The following is a 19,306-nucleotide window of genomic DNA, read 5'->3' as shown; positions in this document are numbered from 1 at the left end:
TTTGTGCATCTGCAGTCTGCAGTGGTGATATTTATGGTCTGGCAGGCGGGCAAGACGGTACTCAGCACGGCCACGCACCTCGGTGCATATACCTAGCCTAACACGCACACACACCCCTATAGCCATGAGAGCACACGAGGGAGCCAGCAACGGGGGAGCACAACATGGAACAAACTACACCGGTCGATCTTGGCTGGCTGGCCGGCTGGTGTGGCTGATATATAGGGCCAATTTTTTTGGGCAATTATTTCAGAATTGATTCCCTCCCTAGCTTCTTTCAGAATTGTCACTCCATTTTTTTTTACAATTCCTAGCTAGTTAAGGTCTAATCAGCTAAGAATTATAAAAAAATATGAAGTGACAATTCTGGAAGAAGCTGGGAGAGGGTCAGTTCTGAAAGAATTGCCCAAAAAAAGACTGGCCCATAGACGTGGATCATGGATCTTGAAAGCCGTGCACATGGTGCATGGACAAAACACAAGGACTCGTCATTGCGAAAAGGCGTCCTTCGTCAACATCCTCGTCCTCTACCGCCCCTCGTCTCTCCTGCCTTCTCCCTTCCACGGTTCCACCGCTTGCTGCGTAGAAAATTAAAGAAGGAGGAGAACCATTGAGAGCGGCGGTAGAGCACACGAGCTCGCCTGCCCCCGCTACTTGTACGCATGAGACAAAGACGTGTTGGTAAGTGTATTGAATGCAACAGTGGAGAGCAGAGAAAGATATGCAACGTCCAACACTATCAAACGATGACGGCGCTGTCTGAAGAAATGACGACACCACGGCGATGCAAAATTCTAGACTGGAAAGTAAATAAAAAACTCATTGTCATGGATGTGTTTGTGTTTTTGTGTACGCCACATACAAAACTGTAAAAAAAAATCTCATTTTGATGGTATACATCTATATGTATCGTGTACTTTTTCAGATTTTTGAGATGTGAATCTCCAAAAAAAATGTGAAAGTACAATTTTGGAAATAAAAATGGGCTTGAAGGAACCCATCATACGGATGCCCTTTTCGTGGTGATTTTTTTTGTTGAACTTCGAGAGCTTTATTCAACAAAACCACGAAAGAGCTCCTGGCAGTCAGCCAAAATGCTAGCTAGTGAGTAGGAACCGAGGTGCAGTGTCAGGTCAAATTTTGGTCCTCATGTTTCAAAAATGTTCACGGATTTTGGATAATTGTTCGTCATGTTTTAAGAAAATGATCGCAGCGTATTTTATAAAGTCATCATGAACTTTTAAAAAGAATGTCCATCGTGTACTTGAACGGAAGTTTCATCGTGTATTAAAAAATGGTCATCATGAATTCAAAAAGGTTCATGCATTTTTTTTTCAATGGATATTTTCTAAAGCAATTTACGATCTATGAGAAAAATGTTCATCACATTACAAGAAATATTCTAACTTGTTTAGAAAACAAATTCTATTTTTAAATGTGGTAACAAGTCTATTTTAACATCATGATTAGTGCGTTTTTAAAATACGGGAACACCATAAAATGGTTGTAACACTTTTCTGGAACAATGTTTATCATGTTTTCAGAAAAGAGCACCATGGTTACAAAAAATCATCACGTTTTAAAAAATGTACCAAGTTTTTAAAAATATGAGAAGACTTTTATTTTTCCATCATGATTATCGTTTTTTTAAAATATGGGAACACTACAAAAAGTTAATGGTATTTTTAGAATATCACATCAAGATTAAAAAAGATTCGTCATTTTTAATGAAATGTTCATTTTTTTAAACATGAAAACACTTTTATATTTACATGTTTTTTTTATCAATATAATATTTTTAATTGCTCAATGATTAAGTTTGTAGTGCAACTAATACTTTCTAAAACACGATGTTATTTTGGGAAACAAATGAAACAATAATAATACAGAAGGAATATTTTTAAAATATATGATGAATATATTTTCAAGTACACGATGAACATCCCGCTGCTGAGGGACGGCAGAGATGCATGGCGGCCGGATCTGGTCATCCTAGGTCGGATCCGGCGTGGCTTCACCTAAGCGGGAGCAATGCGAGATGAGCTACTGCGTGCAGCGTCCGCAACGGTTCCTTGGTTGAGCTACGAGCTCCGAAGGGCGGCGTGGTTGGGGATCAAATGGTGGACGGTGCGGCGTGGGAGTGTGTGTGTTGGAAGGCGCATACGTGCAAGGGGCTGGGCGCTCTCATGTTGCTCTGCTGGCCGAGTGGCGCGGCTGGGTGCGTGGGTCTGGTGAGGCGGCTCTAGTCCTCTAGGTAGGATTGGCGTGTGCAAGCAGAGCAGCCTCGAGTGTCAACTGCGGTTGCTCGGGTGATGAAGCTGGTGGCTTGCCTGGTGTGGGGCCTCGGGGTCGGAGTGTGGGGCTTCCGTGTGTACGTCGGAGCGGGGACTCCAGAGATGGTTGTGGGTTGTCGGCTCCGGTTTCTCGGGCGGCAGAGCAGGTGGCTCGCCTAGTGCGCGGCCTTGCGTCGGCTTAAATGTTGGAGCGGCGGCTTTAGTTTTCGTTTTAGGGTGTCGGCTACGAGTTGCTAGAGTGATGAAGTCAGCGGTTCACCTGCTGTGTGGCCTCAGGGTCGACGTGTGTTGATGGTGCCATGTTGTTGACTTGTTGTAACGGTTTTCACCCGGGTTTCGTTAATTAATCACGCAACTCTCTTCTATTTTTTTAACAAATTGAGCTCTACAGGACCTCGTTTGAAAAAAACATTTGATGATTTTTCCAATACACGACTAATATTACAAACATGCATATAAGGACTTTATTTTATCATACATGAATATTCTTGTAGAAAAAATGTTCCCATACCGTGGAAGTACATAGCTACACTCTCCTGAGGCTATGACTTGGCCGCGGCCACATGACGGAGCTGTACGTGAAGCCCTCTAGCAACCTGACGACGTTACAACGCTTGGTGGGCCAATAAATGCATTACAACAGCATACTATGTCCCACGAGCATTTGGCGTGTCAGATCTTGGTGGAATGTACGGTGTAGGATACCATGGGCAGGCGAGGACGTGCACTTCTTTGAATTTTCGGAGAAGAATTCCGCCTCTTTGATTGGCACATCACGCCTGCCTTCTGAGTACTACTAGCATCAGCTGGGAGGGATCTGATCGATGATCCATGGATGGATACACTCTCACTCAATCTCCGTACTTGTACCACATGAATTTCGCTTTTGCGATTTATGCGGTGGGCGATCGACGGAGATCTCTCCCGATAACCTCTCAATAATACTCGTGCTGCATCTGTATCCGCATCGATCTGTCTGTCTTGGTTGGTTGGAGGCTGGCCTGGGCGCACGCACCACACACACATCGCGTATTCCTTTCTGAGATGTGGCTGCCAACACAAACGAGCCGGGGACATGCTTGGCAAGTGGCCACGCGCGCGCGCGATCGGTTGCTGTCCAAAAGGTGGCTTTTGTATGGCCTTCACGCACGCCCAAACGACTGGTACAACAGCTACTACTCGTTCTGGTAAGCTCCAGGGAGGCTTAATTAATACTTTTGGCATAGTCCACAGATCGCCTTTTAGCTCTGATTCATTGGCACATGGCCATGGGATCGACCGCCTCCGCTTCAACATCTTCATCTTGTAAAATAAGAAATGTGCACTGTATCTGGGCGAAATGGATCCCTGGAATACCTAGCTGGCATGATACAGTTGGTCACTTGGTCTCCGTCTTACGATTCACTGCTAGTCCGGTTGGCTTAAATTTTACTAGCCGCATGTTCTTGTTGGTCAGCAACAGCAGCCGCATGATACATATATGTAACTAATACGCTTGTCGTTCGTGTGGACTAAAACCGTAGACTTAGAATAAGTCCTGTCACTACACGTCTAGTAGTACTACATGTAGATCATGGAAAAAAGGAAGTAGAATAGGTCATTTTACTCGCTAAAATCTTTCAACAATCTTTTTCTTTTTTGAGAATCAATCTTTCAACAATCTGAGTTGGAGGACCGGAGTATTTCAGGGAGAAAGAATCGTAGCTCACTCTCTCGATTATGATTCTCGTGTTGGGGTGATCGATGCAACCAAAGACCTCCTTTCCTTTCCTTTTTTTCTTCAACATTTCCCTCTTCTTTTTTGCAGATATTTATTTACTTCTAGATGGCCAGATCCCACCTCGGAACATCAATTTTCAACATACATAGAGTATCATTTTTCTTGGAGTAATATATACAGATGCTACAGGCAACAAAGACTGCTCTTTTTTTATGTACAAAAGAATAAAATAGGAGCGGAAAAACCGAAGATGGATCCATCCAGATCTTAGGCAGCTGTGCACAACATGCCAACAGAAAGCTTTTTCAACCACCTACCATGTCACCAAATCAGATGCTGTACATAAACTAAGTTAAAAAATACGTATGCTACACTGGTAGTCCAAAATATATATAGTAAGTTTTTTGTCAGAATTTTTTCGTGCGAACCAATTTGTGGTTGGATGGTTAGGAGGACACCGTTATCCCCAACCCACTAGAGTTCAAGTCCTTGACCTGACACTAGTGCTTGCATTTTCCATGACTTATTTCAGGCCTTCCAGCGTTCTTGTCTATTTATCATCTGTAATGGCAGTACAGAAAACATAGAAGTTCTATCGATCACTACAAACACTAGGGCGAGCCGAAGGTGCGCCACCGTCATCACCCCTCACTCACCTGCTCGTCAAACTTTATTGTAGTAAAAAGTCAGAAAGTCGTCATGCTAATATTCCACGGGACCAATGCACCAAAACAACACCCGTCACCTATGAAGAGAAATGTATTGTAGTAAAAAGTCAGAAAGTCATCATGCCAATATCCCACAGAAACAGTGCACCAAAACAACACTCCTCACCTATGAAGAGAAGCGTAGATCAGAAGAATCCAACCTGGAAACACAAAAATGAAAACGAACAAAGATTGGATCCAACATATCCATCGAAGACTAGCATCGACCGAATTCCGTGCGATCTACCAGAGACACACCTCCACATGCCCTGTGACGATGCTAGGTGCAAGAATAAGAAATGCCCGTGACTTGGGATGCCATGTATTCTAAATTCCAACAGGACAAAAACAACATACCCCTACCCCACCCCACCCCACCCTAAATTTTTTTGAACCTTTGGTTTCACGCCTAGAAAATAGAGCAACTGTGGACACCGCGACCACCATACCGACATCATGTCACTCCAATGACGTCGACTAGATGCCGTCACCCAAGATGTTGTTCGCAGACCTGGAATTCGACAAGGCATCTATTCGAATGGAAGATCCACGAGAAGTTCAACCCGACGATCAACTATCAGGAAAGAAAAGGTCTTCGCCAATTCTTCTTGGTTGCTGAATTCTCCAGATCCAAGATCAAATTGTCCTATGACTCTATAGGTACGATCCTGCTTTCATGTTTTGGTGGTCGTGCCTCCCTTTTCAAAGCGAGTCGCCTTCAAAATTGGTCCCTCAAGTTCCCAGTTTCCTCTAACGAATTAGGTTTTGCCACTATAAACGGGGGTAATATCTCGTCCCAACTTTTCAACCTAGATTCTTACTTTGTGGGAAGGGAGGTCCATATTCGGAGAAGGAATTTGCGCTCTATCAGCAAGAGCAAGAGGATGAATGGACGCACATTGTTCGTGGTCGAAAGAAATCTTATGCCTAAGATGTTTCCGAACCGAGGAATTACAACCACACCACCCAGCAGATTACCTCCCATGATCCAATTCATCAGCCTACTATTCAAATCAATCATCCTTCAGGCGACAATCAGGCTGATCAACTTAATCATGGCAATTCAAGATTCACTAACTCGAAGGCGGGATCATCAGGTGTTCGAAATGTCAATAATAGCCGCTCGGGCCCCGCTAACTAGGAGCATGGGCCCCGAAAGTCTTATTGAACCCGATGTCTTCTCATAGATCACCTCCGGCCCGATTGCCACAACAAACTTTAATGCCAGTCTTGCAAGGGATGGGACCATGTGGCCCACGATTGCCTCTAGGCCCGACAGAACCCTTCAGCTTTCCATCAGGCGACACAATATGATAATCCCCTTTATCAAACATCTAATTGTGTGCTTACGGTCCCTCCAAATTTGGGCAATAAGAGCATATCAGTCAAGTTGACTTACTTAGCTAATTTCCATATCCCTCGCCCGGCTAACGCTGCTATTCCATCGTCTTCCACCTTGCGCCTTGCCCCTTCCTCTCCCACCAACAGTAGGCCCCCCTGAGCACACCCTATGTGTCCCCTTCGTCGCTTCTCAATAACCATGGCTACCTCCCCCTTTGATCGAATGCTATTTATCGCTGCTAGTCATCAGTGCATTTAGGTGGAGAATCATTCCGCTATGGTTCGTGTGGTGGCTTAGCCAGTTCAGCTGACACACGAACACTTCATCATTGCCACAATCTTCCCAATGTCAGATCTACCGGTTGATGGCAACAACACCCTTGAGGTACTCACTGAGTTCTTACATGATGTCAAGTGTATGGGTTCTTCGAGATTTCGAGATGCCCATTTGCTCAGGCCTACATCCAACTTGATAGTATTTTGGATAGAGACGATCTAGTTAACCTCAACTCTGTTTTGGAGATGTGCACATCATTTTTCAAAAAACATAATGAGGGTAGTAACCGGCGCAAGTTTACCCTAAACAGAGAAGTCTGGCTCCTCTTAGTGGGTTTCCCATTTGATCGCAGATGTATGAATGAAATTGGCAATGTTGTTCGGAGTTTTGGCAAACTATTGGTTTGAGACCGGGTTAAAAGTTCCAGGCCATGTTTGGTGGTGCAAGTTAGAGTGGAAGAGATGACAAATATTCCTACTAGAATTGTCATGGAAGAATGGGATGATTTTTTCTCACTTTGAGACTGTTCCTGTAGTCATCATCCAACAAAGATTGTTGGGTGTTGAGGCACCAGATGAGAACCCAATTTCTATCAATGGTAATCCCCACCCCAGGCCCATGCAAGCTCACTTACACCCCAAATCAAAACAATCAGTTTTTGAGCCATGTAATTAGCAAGTTCGGAACCAAGACATACAACACTAGAATCAAAACAATGGGGGTCACCATCACCAACTAATGCTTATGAGTCAGAACATTAGCCTCAACAACAACCATTTGCAGAGAAAGAGATAGAGGAGGATGATGCTGGGATCACTAGGCCATGCCACCCCAGCAGGTCCAAGCCAATGTTTATTTGGAGCTGTTTAATGGGGAATTTGTTGAACTAAATGATCCGCTGGCTCTTTTGGATGAGGGACAAGCTCAGAATGATTTGGCTAAAATTCCAGAAGTTGAGTTCTGCAAGAAGTGATGATACTACTGGGTCTGTTATGGGGGGAGGATGCTCAACACAATGTTCTAGAACTAGAGGAGCCCATTTTTTAGGGGCTCATGATTCGAATTTCCTGATGGCCTGTTGTGCCAGATCAGGAAGCTGAACATGCCTATTTTCTTAATGGCCAGTTCCACATGACAACTTGGCGACGCAGATGCCTCCTAAGGCTGCTCCTGGTCTATAGTTATTTGTGATTCTGCAGAAACAAGATGACACTAATCTATTGGCTCTCTTTGAAGATCCCATGATTCTTGAACTGTGTAACATGATGACCCGTCCTGCCCCCTCTGTCATGGCCCCCTTAAATAGTGCTTCTAGGCAGTTGATGGCAACTGCAACCAACATAGCAAGCCTAGAACACGTGCAGACTGATAAGCCCCCAAAGAAGGTGTCGATCGATAATCAAGATATCCAGTCCTTGGATAACCTACATAATTTTCTTGCCCCCAGCTATACAAACTACTTCCCCTGTGAGGGGTTCTCCTAGTGAGTCCGAATGTTCAATTACCCCCTGGTTTTCTGCTCCATACTAAAAGAATTCCACTATTAACACTGTTGTGGCCAGTGTTACCATGCCTGATATTACATACCCAGTACTGCAAGCTATGACGTCACATGATCCCAGGCCATCAAACAAATATGATGAGAAAATAGTAAGCACTCCCAATCATGTCATCTTGGGCTAGACTAGGAGACGTCACCGCCCTCGCCCTGGAGAGACCACATGGAGAAAAGGGGAAGCACTCCCAATCAAGCCCATGAGTTATCGATGTGACTGCCCCTGAGACGTCACCGCCCTCGCCCTTCCGATGGCCGCCGCCATCGCCCACGAGGAGGCCATCCCTAGGGTTTTGACAAATAGAGAGGAAGCAGGAGAGAAGGGCCTTGCAATCCAATTCGAAGATAGATGGGAGATATTTGGAAATTTCTAGGCTGGAGGAGTGATAACCCACAAGTATAGGGGATCGCAACAGTTTTTGAGGGTAGAGTATTCAACCCAAATTTATAGATTCGACACAAGGGGAGCTAAAGAATATTTGAAGGTATTAGCAGCTGAGTTGCCAATTCAACCACACTTGGAGATTAATTATCTGCAGCAAAGTGATCAGTAGCAAAGTAGTATGTTAGTTTTGATAATGGTAGCAGTAGTAACGGTGACGGTAACACTGATAGCAATAGTTTTGTAGCAAATGTAACAGTGATGATAGCAGTAGTAACTTAGGAAGAACAATATAAGATAAATTCGTAGGCATTGGATCAGTGACTTGTTGGATGATATTCATCATGAGACAGTTATAACCTAGGGCGATACAGCACTAGCTCCAGTTCGTCAATATAATGTAGGCATGTATTTCGTAAATAATCATACGTGCTTATGGAAAGAACTTGCATGACATCTTTTGTCCTCCCCTCCCATGGCAGTGGGGTCCATATTAGAAACTAAGGGATATTACAGCCTCCTTTTAATATAGAACCGGGACAAAGCATTAACACATAGTGAATACATGAACTCCTCAAACTACGGTCATCACTGGGAGAAGTCCCGATTGTTGTCACTCCGGGGTTGCCGAATCATAACACGCAGTAGGTGACTATAACTTGCAACATCGGATCTAAACACATGGATATAATGGTGATAACATAAACGGTTTATGTCGTGGAATTGTCACGGTAGATGTCCTAGCAAAAGGACTTAGTCGTAGGGCCATCGCAACTAGAAATCTTAAAGGGGTTAATCGGGACAAAGGACACGAGAGGTTTTATACTAGTTCGGCCCCTTACGATGAAGGTAAAAACCTACGTCTAGTTGTGTTAGAATTGCTGGGGTTTCAATCACCAAGAGGCTAATCGGCCGGCTTGGTTATCGATCTGTTGTTTCTTGACCTAAGCCGCCGCCGAGTCGTCCCCTTATATACACGGGTTGACGCCTGGTGGCCTACAGAGTACCGGCCGGCTTATAAAACGTGTCTGACTCGGTGACTTCATTTACATGCCTTTCTTTACAAGTCTTTCCTTACAATGGCGGTTTACAATATTGGGCCATAAGCCGCCTCTGGGCTTAGGCCTTCTATAAGTCTTAATAAACTATCGCCTTGAATGTTACTGGGTTTCTTTTTTAACCCGCCATTAGGGCTGACCCGGCCCCTCCTGGGCGGGTCTTACTTGGTAGCTATATTCCCAATAGTTTAGATCTGAAATCATGGCACCCGGGCCCAAAGTGACAAGAATTAAGCATGACAAAGTCATAGTAACATCAATATTAGAACATAGTGGATACTAGGGATCAAGGCCTAAGAAAACTAACTCGATTACATGATGAATCTCATCCAACTCGTCACCGACTAGCGATCTTACGAAGGAATTACTCACTCCCGGTGGGGAGCATCATGTAATTGGCGATGGAGAAGGGTTGGTGATGACAAAGAACGAAGATCCCTCTCTCCGGAGCCCCAAACGGGCTTCAGATCCGGCCTCCCGATGAAGAACAGGAGGTGACGGCGGCTCAATCTCGTGGATCACGATAATTCTTTCTCCCTGATTTTTTTCTAGAAAAATAGGATTTTATAGCGTCGGTTTCAGGGTCTGCGAGGCCATCAGGTGGGCACAACCCACCTGGGCGCACCAGGAGAGGGGGGCGCGCCCTGGTGGGTTTTGCTCACCCAGGTACCCCCCTCTGGTGGGTCTTGGCTCCAGAAATTCTTATTATTGATATAAAAAAATGCTCGCAAAGTTTCGTTCCGTTTCGAGAACTTTTATTTCTACACAAAAACAACACCATGATAGTTCTGCTGAAAACAACGTCAGTCCGGGGTTAGTTTCATTCAAATCATGCAAATTAGAATCCAAAACAAAAGGAAAAGCGTTAGGAAAAATAAATACCTTGTAGACGTATCAAGGAGGCACGAAAAATGGCATGTGTAATACCTGCTGTTGGAAATATGCCCTAGAGGCAATAATAAATTGGTTATTATTATATTTCCTTGTTCATGATAATCGTTTATTATCCATGCTAGAATTGTATTGATAGGAAACTCAGATACATGTGTGGATACATAGACAACACCATGTCCCTAGTAAGCCTCCAGTTGACTAGCTCGTTGATCAATAGATGGTTACGGTTTCCTGACCATGGACATTGGATGTTGTTGATAACGGGATCACATCATTAGGAGAATGATGTGATGGACAAGACCCAATCCTAAGCCTAGCACAAGATCGTGTAGTTCGTATGCTAAAGCTTTTCTAATGTCAAGTATCATTTCCTTAGACCATGAGATTATGCAACTCCCGGATACCGTAAGAGTGCTTTGGGTGTGCCAAACGTCACAACGCAATTGGGTGGCTATAAAGGTGCACTACGGGTATCTCCGAAAGTGTCTGTTGGGTTGGCACGAATCGAGACTGGGATTTGTCACTCCGTGTAACGGAGAGGTATCTCTGGGCCCACTCGGTAGGACATTATCATAATGTGCACAATGTGACCAAGGAGTTGATCACGGGATGATGTGTTACGGAACGAGTAAAGAGACTTGCCGGTAACGAGATTGAACAAGGTATCGGGATACCGACGATCGAATCTCGGGCAAGTATCGTACCGATATACAAAGGGAATTGTATATGGGATTGATTGAATCCTTGACATCGTGGTTCATCCGATGAGATCACCGTGGAGCATGTGGGATCCAACATGGGTATCCAGATCCCGCTGTTGGTTATTGACCAGAGAGTTGTCTCGGCCATGTTTGCATGACTCCCGAACCCGTAGGGTCTACACACTTAAGGTTCGATGACGCTAGGGTTATAGGGAAAGTATGTACGCGGTTACCGAATGTTGTTCGGAGTCCCGAATGAGATCCCGGACGTCACGAGGAGTTCCGGAAGGGTCCAGAGGTAAAGATTGATATATAGGAAGTATGGTTTTGGCCACCGGAAGTGTTCCGGGCATCACCCGTAGTGTACCGGGACCACCGGAGGGGTCCGGGGGTCCACCGGGAGGGGCCATGGGCCCCGGAGACATACATGGGCCAATAGTGGGAAGGGACCAGCCCCTAGGTGGGTCGGGGCGCCTCCGACCAAGGCCCAAGGCGCCTCCAAGAGGGGAGGGGGGAAAACCCTAGGACAGATGGGCCCTAAGGCCCACCCCAGGTGCGCCTCCCCCTCTCCCCCTTGTGGCCGCCACCCTAGATGGGATCTAGGGCTGCCGCACCCCTTGGGGTGGGAACCCTAGGTGGGGGCACAGCCCTCCCTCTCCCCCTATATATAGTGGAGGCAAAGGGGCAGCCCAACACATGATTCGATCTCCCTGTTGGCGCAGCCCTATCCCTCTCCCTCCTCGTCTCTCGTAGTGCTTGGCGAAGCCCTGCTGGAGTCACGCGCTCCTCCACCACCACCACGCCATCGTGCTTCTGCTGGACGGAGTCTTCCCCAACCTCTCCTTCTCCCCTTGCTGGATCAAGGCGTAGGAGACGTCACCGGGCTGCACGTGTGTTGAACGCGGAGGCGCCGTTGTTCGACGCTTAGATCGGAATCAACCGCGATCTGAATCGCTGCGAGTACGACTCCTTCATCCGCGTTCTTGCAACGCTTCCGATTAGCGATCTACAAGGGTATGTAGATGCACTCCCCTTACCCTCGTTGCTAGATTACTCCATAGATTGATCTTGGTGATCCGTAGAAAATTTTAAATTTCTACTATGATCCCCAACAGTGGCATCATGAGCTAGGTCTATGTGTAGTTTCTATGCACGAGTAGGGCACAAGTTGTTGTGGGCGTCGATTTTGTCAATTTACTTGCCGTTACTAGTCTTATCTTGATTCGGCGGCATCGTGGGATGAAGCGCCCCAGACCGACCTTACATGTACTCTTACGTGAGACTGGTTCCACCGACTGACATGCACTAGTTGTATAAGGTGGCTAGCGGGTGTCTGTCTCTCCCACTTTAGTCGGATCGGATTCGATGAAAAGGGTCCTTATGAAGGGTAAATAGAAATTGGCATATCACGTTGTGGTTTTGGCGTAGGTAAGAAATGTTCTTGCTATAAACCTATAGCAGCCACGTAAAAACTTTCAACAACAATTAGAGGACGTCTAACTTGTTTTTGCAGCATATGCCTTGTGGGCCAAAAGGATGTGATGAATGTATATGTGATGTATGAGATTGATCCTGTTCTTGTAATAGGAATCACGACTTGCATGTCGATGAGTATGACAACCGGCAGGAGCCATAGGAGTTGTCTTAATTTATTTATGACCTGCGTGTCAACATAAACGTCATGTAATTACTTTACTTTATTGCTAAAGCATTAGCCATAGTAGTAGAAGTAATAGATGACGAGACAACTTCAAGAAGACACGATGATGGAGATCATGATGATGGAGATCATGGTGTCATGCCGGTGACAACGATGATCATGGAGCCCCAAAGATGGAGATCATAAGGAGCAAAATGATATTGGCCATATCATGTCACTATTTGATTGCATGTGATGTTTATCATGTTTTACATCTTATTTGCTTAGAACGATGGTAGCTTAAATAGGATGATCCCTCACTAAGATTTCAAGAAAAGTGTTCCCCCTAACTGTGCACCGTTGTGAAGGTTCGTTGTTTCAAAGCACCACGTGATGACCGGGTGTGATAGATTCTAACGTTCAAATACAATGAGTGTTGACAAGCCTAGCATGTACAGACATGGCCTCGGAACACATGCAAAACACTTAGGTTGACTTGACGAGCCTAGCACGTACAGACATGGCCTCGGAACACGGAAGACCGAAAGGTCGAACATGAGTCATATAGAAGATACGATCAACATGAGATGTTCACCGTTGATGACTAGTCCGTCTCACATGATGATTGGACACGGCCTAGTCGATTCAGATCATGTTTCACTTAGATGACTAGAGGGATGTCTATCTGAGTGGGAGTTCATTAAATAATTTGATTAGATGAACTTAATTATCAAGAACATAGTCTAAATTGTCTTTGCAAATATGTTGTAGATAAATAGCTCACGTTGTTGCTCCCTATTTCAATACGTTCCTAGAGAAAGACCAAGTTGAAAGATATTGTAAGCAATGATGTGTACTGGGTCCGTAGTCCGAGGGGTGTCCTCACTGCTACATAGAAGGCTTACGTCTTTGATGCACCGCTCGATGTGCAAACCCCTACAACGTCGTCTGTGGATGTTGTGAACACCTGACAGACACATCCTGATGACTACTTGATAGTTTAGTGCACCATACTTCACGGCTTAGAATCGGGATTCCAATGACGTTTTTGAACAACATAAGACATATGAGATGTTCCAAGAGATGAAATTGGGATTTCAGGCTCATGCCCGTGTTGAGAGGTATGAGACCTATGACAAGTTCTTTTGCCAACAAGATGGAGGAGAATAGCTCGGCTAGTGAGCATGTGCTCAGAATGTCTGGGTGCTACAATCACTTAAATCAAGTGGGAGTTAAACTTCCAGATAAGATAGTGATTGATAGAGTTCTCTAGTCACTATAACTAAGCCACTAGATCTTCGTGATGAAGTATCACCTGCAAGGGATGGAGTTAATCCCGGAGCTGTTCGCGGTGCTTAAGACCGCAAAAGGTAGAAATCAAGAAGGAGCATCAAGTGTTGATGGTTTAACAAGACCACTGGTTTCAAGAAGGGCAAGGGCTAGAAGGGAAACTTCATGGATGGCAAACCAGCTGCCGCTCCAGTGAAGGAACCCAAGGTTGAACCCAAACCCGAGACTGAGTGCTTCTATTGTAAGGGGAACGGTCACTGGTAGCGAAATTACCCCAAATGCATGGTAGATAAGAAGGCTGGCAACTTCAACAAAGTATATACGTGTTATTAATGTGTACCTTACTAGTACTCTTGGTAGCACCTGGGTATTGGATACCGGTTCAGTTGCTATTATTGGTAACTTGAAGCATAAGCTACGGACTAAACGGAGACTGGCTAAGGGCGAGGTGACGATGTGTGTTAGAAGTGTTTCCAAAGTTGATGAGATCACCATTGCACGCTCCATCTGCCTTCGGGATTAGTATTGAACCTAGATAAATGTTATCAGGTGTCTATGATTAGATCATGTTCATTGCAATACGGTTTTTTATTTAAGTTAGAGAATAATGGTTATTCTGTTTACATGAATAATACCTTTCATGGTCATGCACCCAATGTGAATGGTTCATTGAATCTCGGTCGTGGTAATACACATGTTCACGCCAAAAGATGTAGAGTTAATAATGATAGTACCACTTTCTTGTGGCACTGCCGCTTAGGTCATATTGGCATAAGATGCATGAAGAAACTCCATGTCGATGGATGTTTGGAGTCACTTGATTTTGAATCACTTGACACATGCGAGCCATGCCTCATGGGCAGGATGACTAAGACCCCGTTTTCAGGTACAATGAAACGGGCAAGTGACTTGTTGGAAATCATACATGCTGATGCGTGTGATCCAATGAGAAATTGAAGCATGCGGTGGATATCGCTATTTTCTCATCTTCACTGACAATTTGAGTAGATATAGGTATATTTACTTAATGAAGCACAAGTCTGAAATGTTTGAAAAGTTCAAGCGATTTCAGAGTGAAGTTAAGAATCATCATAACAAGAAGATCAAATTCCTACGATCTGATCAATGAGAATTTCTGAGTTATGAGTTTGGCAAACACTTAAGACATTGTGAATTGTTTCGCAGTTGAAGCCACCTGGAACACCACAGTGTAATGGTGTGTCCGGACGTCGTAATCGAACCTTATGAGATATGGTGCGATCTATGATGTCTCTTACCGATCTAACATTTTCATTTTGAGGTTATGCGTTAGAGACAGCCGCATTCACTTTAGATAGGACACCATCTAAGTCCGTTGAGACGACGTCATATGAACATTGGTTTGGAAAGAAAACAAAGTTGTCGTTTCTTAATGTTTGGGGCTGCGATGCTTAAGGCTTCAGCCGGAGAAGCTCGAACCCAAAAGCGGACAAACACATCTTCATAGAATACCCAAAGGTGACAGTTGGGTATACCTTCTATCTCAGATCCGAGGGCAAATTGTTTGTCGCTAAGAACGGGTCCTTTCTCGAGAAGGAGTTTCTCTGGAAAGAATTGAGTGGGAGGAAGATAGAACTTGATGAGGTTGTCGAACCTTTGTTTCAACCAGAGAGTGATGCAACACAAAAAGATGTTTTCTGTGGCGCCTACGTCTGTTGAAGAGGAAGTTAATGATAGTGACCATGAAGCTTCGGATCAAGTTGCTATCGAATCTCATAGGTCGACAAGGATATGTACTACTCCTGAGTGGTACGGTAATGCTGTCTTAGATATCATGTTGTTAGACAACAGTGAACCTACGAGCTATGGAGAAGCGATGGTGGGCCCGTATTCTGACAAATGGTTAGAAGCCATGAAATCCAAGATAGGATCCATGTATCAGAACAAAGTATGGACTTTGGTGGACTTGCCCGATGATCGGCAAGCCATTGAGATAAATGGATCTTTAAGAAGAAGACAGACGTGGGCGGTAATGTTACAGTCTATGAAGCTCGACTTGTGGGGAAGAGTTTTTTCACAAGTTCAAGGAGTTGACTACGATGAGAATTTCTCACCCGTAGCGATGCTTAAGTCCGTCGAAATCACGTTAGCATTAGCTATATTTTTTGATTATGAAATCTGACAGATGGATGTCAAAACAAGTTTTCTTACCAGTTTTCGTAAGAAAAAGTTGTATGTGATATAATAAAAGGTTTTGTCGATCCTAATGATGCTAAAAGGTATGCTGGCTCCAGCAATCCTTCTATGGACTAGAGCAAGCATCTCGGAGTCAGAATATATACTTTGATGGAGTGATCGAAGCTTTTAGGTTTATACAATGTTTGCTAGAAACTTGTATTTACAAGAAAGTGAGTGGGAGCACTACAACATTTCTGATAAGTATATGTGGATGACATATTGTTGATTCGAAATGATGTAGAATTTCTGGAAAGCATAAACGATTGTTTGAAGAGTGATTTTCAAAGGAAGACCTGGATAAAACTGCTTACATATTGGGCATCAAGATCTATAGAGAGAGATCAAAACGCCTGATGATACTTTCAAAGAACGCACACCTTGACATGTTTTTGAAGGAGTTCAAAATAGATCAGTCAAAGAAGGGGTTCTTACCTGAGTTGTAAGGTGTGAAGTTGAGTAAGACTCAAAGCTTGACCACGGCAGAAGAAACAGGAAGGACGAAGGTCGTCCCCTATGCTTTTGTCATAGGCTCTACATGGTATGCCATGCTGAAGTACCGCACCTGATGTGTGCCTGGCCACATGTCTGGAAAGAGGGTACAAAGGTTATCTAGAAGAGGATCATGCCTTGGAGGAATAAGGAAATGTTTCTCGGTTATAGAGATGATAAAGAGTTCAACGTAAAGAGTTACGTCGATGCAAGCTTAACACCTATCCGGATAGCTCTGAGTAGAGATACCAGATACATATAATGGAGCAACAATTTGGAATAGCTCCAAGTGGAACGTGGTAGCAGCATCTACGATATGACATAAAGTTTTGCGAAATACATAGGGTTCTGAATATGGCAAGACCCGTTGACTACAACCTCTCTCACAAGCATAACATGATCAAACCCAGAACTCTTTGAGTGTTTATCACATAGTGATGTGAACTAGATCATTGAGTCTAGTAGACTCTTGGATGTTGGTCACATGGCGATGTGACCTGTGAGTGTTAATCACATGGCAATGTGAACTAGATTATTGACTCTAGTGCAAGTGGGAGACTGTTGGAAATATGCCCTAGAGGCAATAATAAATTGGTTATTATTATATTTCCTTGTTCATGATTGTTGGTGTAAAAACCGGCGGATCACGGGTAGGGGGTCCCGAACTGTGCGTCTAGGCCGGATGGTAACAGGAGACAGGGGACACTTTGTTTTACCCAGGTTCGGGCCCTCTCGATGGAGGCAATACCCTACTCCTGCTTGATTAATATTGATGATATGGGTAGTACAAGAGTAGATCTACCACGAGATCAAGGAGGCTAAACCCTAGAAGCTAGCCTATGGTATGATTGTTGTGTATGGAGTTGATTGCCTACGGACTACAACCCTCCGGTTTATATAGACACCGGATAGGGTTAGGGTTACACAGAGTCGGTTACAATGGTAGGAGATCTTGAATATCCGCATCGCCAAGCTTGCCTTCCACGCCAAGAAAAGTCCCATCCGGACACGGGACGAAGTCTTCAATCTTGTATCTTCATAGTCCAGGAGTTCGGCTGAAGGTATAGTCCGGCTACCCGAACACCCCCTAATCCAGGACTCCCTCAGTAGCCCCTGAACCAGGCTTCAGTGACGACGAGTCCGGCGCACAAATTGTCTTCGGCATTGCAAGGCGGGTTCCTCCTCCAAGTCCTTCATAGAAGATTTGTAAACACCAAGAGTAGTGTCCGGTTCTGCAAAATAAGTTTCCACATATTGCCATAGAGAGAATAATATTGACACCAATCAAATCTGCTGACGTATTCCGCAGTGCGCTATCACACTACGACCAAGTCCTTTACTCGAATCGTTTTTACTTTTCCACCTCAGCATGTTTTGTGAGGCGGTTTCCTTGGCACGTCTTGTCAAAGCAGAGATCGCGTGCCCTTTTTACGGGTTTCTCATCAAAACGGACGTGGGTAACCCTAACCGCGCCATTTACCACGGCGCTTGGGAGGCAAGCGAGTTTTATTAGGCAGGTGGGGACGCACAACCGCATCCACCCATATAAGGGGAGAAGGATCCACCTTTTTTACCTACGCCTTCTTCCTCCTTTGCCTATCCATCTCCTGCGCACTCAAGCTCCAGCGCCCAAGCCCGCACTTCCCACCTCAACCTTCTCCAGCGATGTCCGGAGCGGGAGGCAAGTGGATGGTCTCCTCCGTCATGGAGGGCCATGTCAAAAAGCTAAGGAAGGCCGGATACTTATCCAAAGACATTGCGCACCGGCTTCCCGAGGAGGGGCAGCTTCTTCCCACCCCAAGGCCCCATGAGAGGGTAGTATTCCTTCCCCACTTCCTCCGCGGACTGGGTTTTCCACTCCACCCATTTGTCCGGGGGCTCATGTTCTACTACGGCCTGGATTTCCACGATGGCCCCGAACTTCATCCTCAATATCTCGGCGTTTATCGTCGTATGTGAGGCTTTCCTCCGCGTCCGCCCTCATTTTGGCCTCTGGCTCAAGACCTTCAACGTCAAGCCCAAGGTGGTGTGCGGCAGCCAGGCGGAGTGCGGAGGTGCCATGGTGGGCAAGATGGCCAACGTCCTATGGCTCGAGGGCTCCTTCGTGGAGACCCTAAAGGGGTGGCAATCCGGGTGGTTTTACATCACCGAGCCATGCGGTCCGAAATGGACCGCAGCCCCCGAGTTCCGATCCGGACCCCCCACGCGGCTTATGTCCTGGAAAGAGACGGGCCTATCGTGGGGTGACGAAAAAGAGGTGACCGGATTGCAAACATGCATCCAGTCCCTGGTAAACAAGCCAATCCGGCTGGTTAATGTAATCCAGGTTATGCTCGTCCGCCGGATCCTCCCGTGCCAACAACGGGATTTTAATCTGTGGGAGTTCGTCCCGGCGCAGCACCAAACCCTTAACAGGCTCTTCGACACGACGTATGAAGACGTCTGGAAGGTGCTAACCAAAGGCGCCGAGGCTCCCACATCCGCTTCCGAGGACCACGGATACAGCTCGCAGCGTCACGCTAGCGAGGTAAGCCATTTTCACCTTTTACAGGATGTTCGACTTTTTTCATAGTTTAAGGGATCTAAACTCCCTTACCTTTGACAGGCTTGGCAGACGGTATCCGGACCGATTAACTGTCCGGCTCCGCTGCCCAAAGACCCAGCCCCAGCTCTACTAGTGAAGCTGCTGGCTCTGGCGCCTTATGTGGTGCCGGAAAAGAAGGTCAAGAAGAAGAAGACCAC

Source organism: Triticum urartu, chromosome 7 (assembly GCF_003073215.2).
Source record: "Triticum urartu cultivar G1812 chromosome 7, Tu2.1, whole genome shotgun sequence".
NCBI lineage: Eukaryota > Viridiplantae > Streptophyta > Magnoliopsida > Poales > Poaceae > Triticum > Triticum urartu.
The sequence above is the reverse complement of the archived record's forward strand: the minus strand, read 5'-3'. Positions refer to the sequence as shown.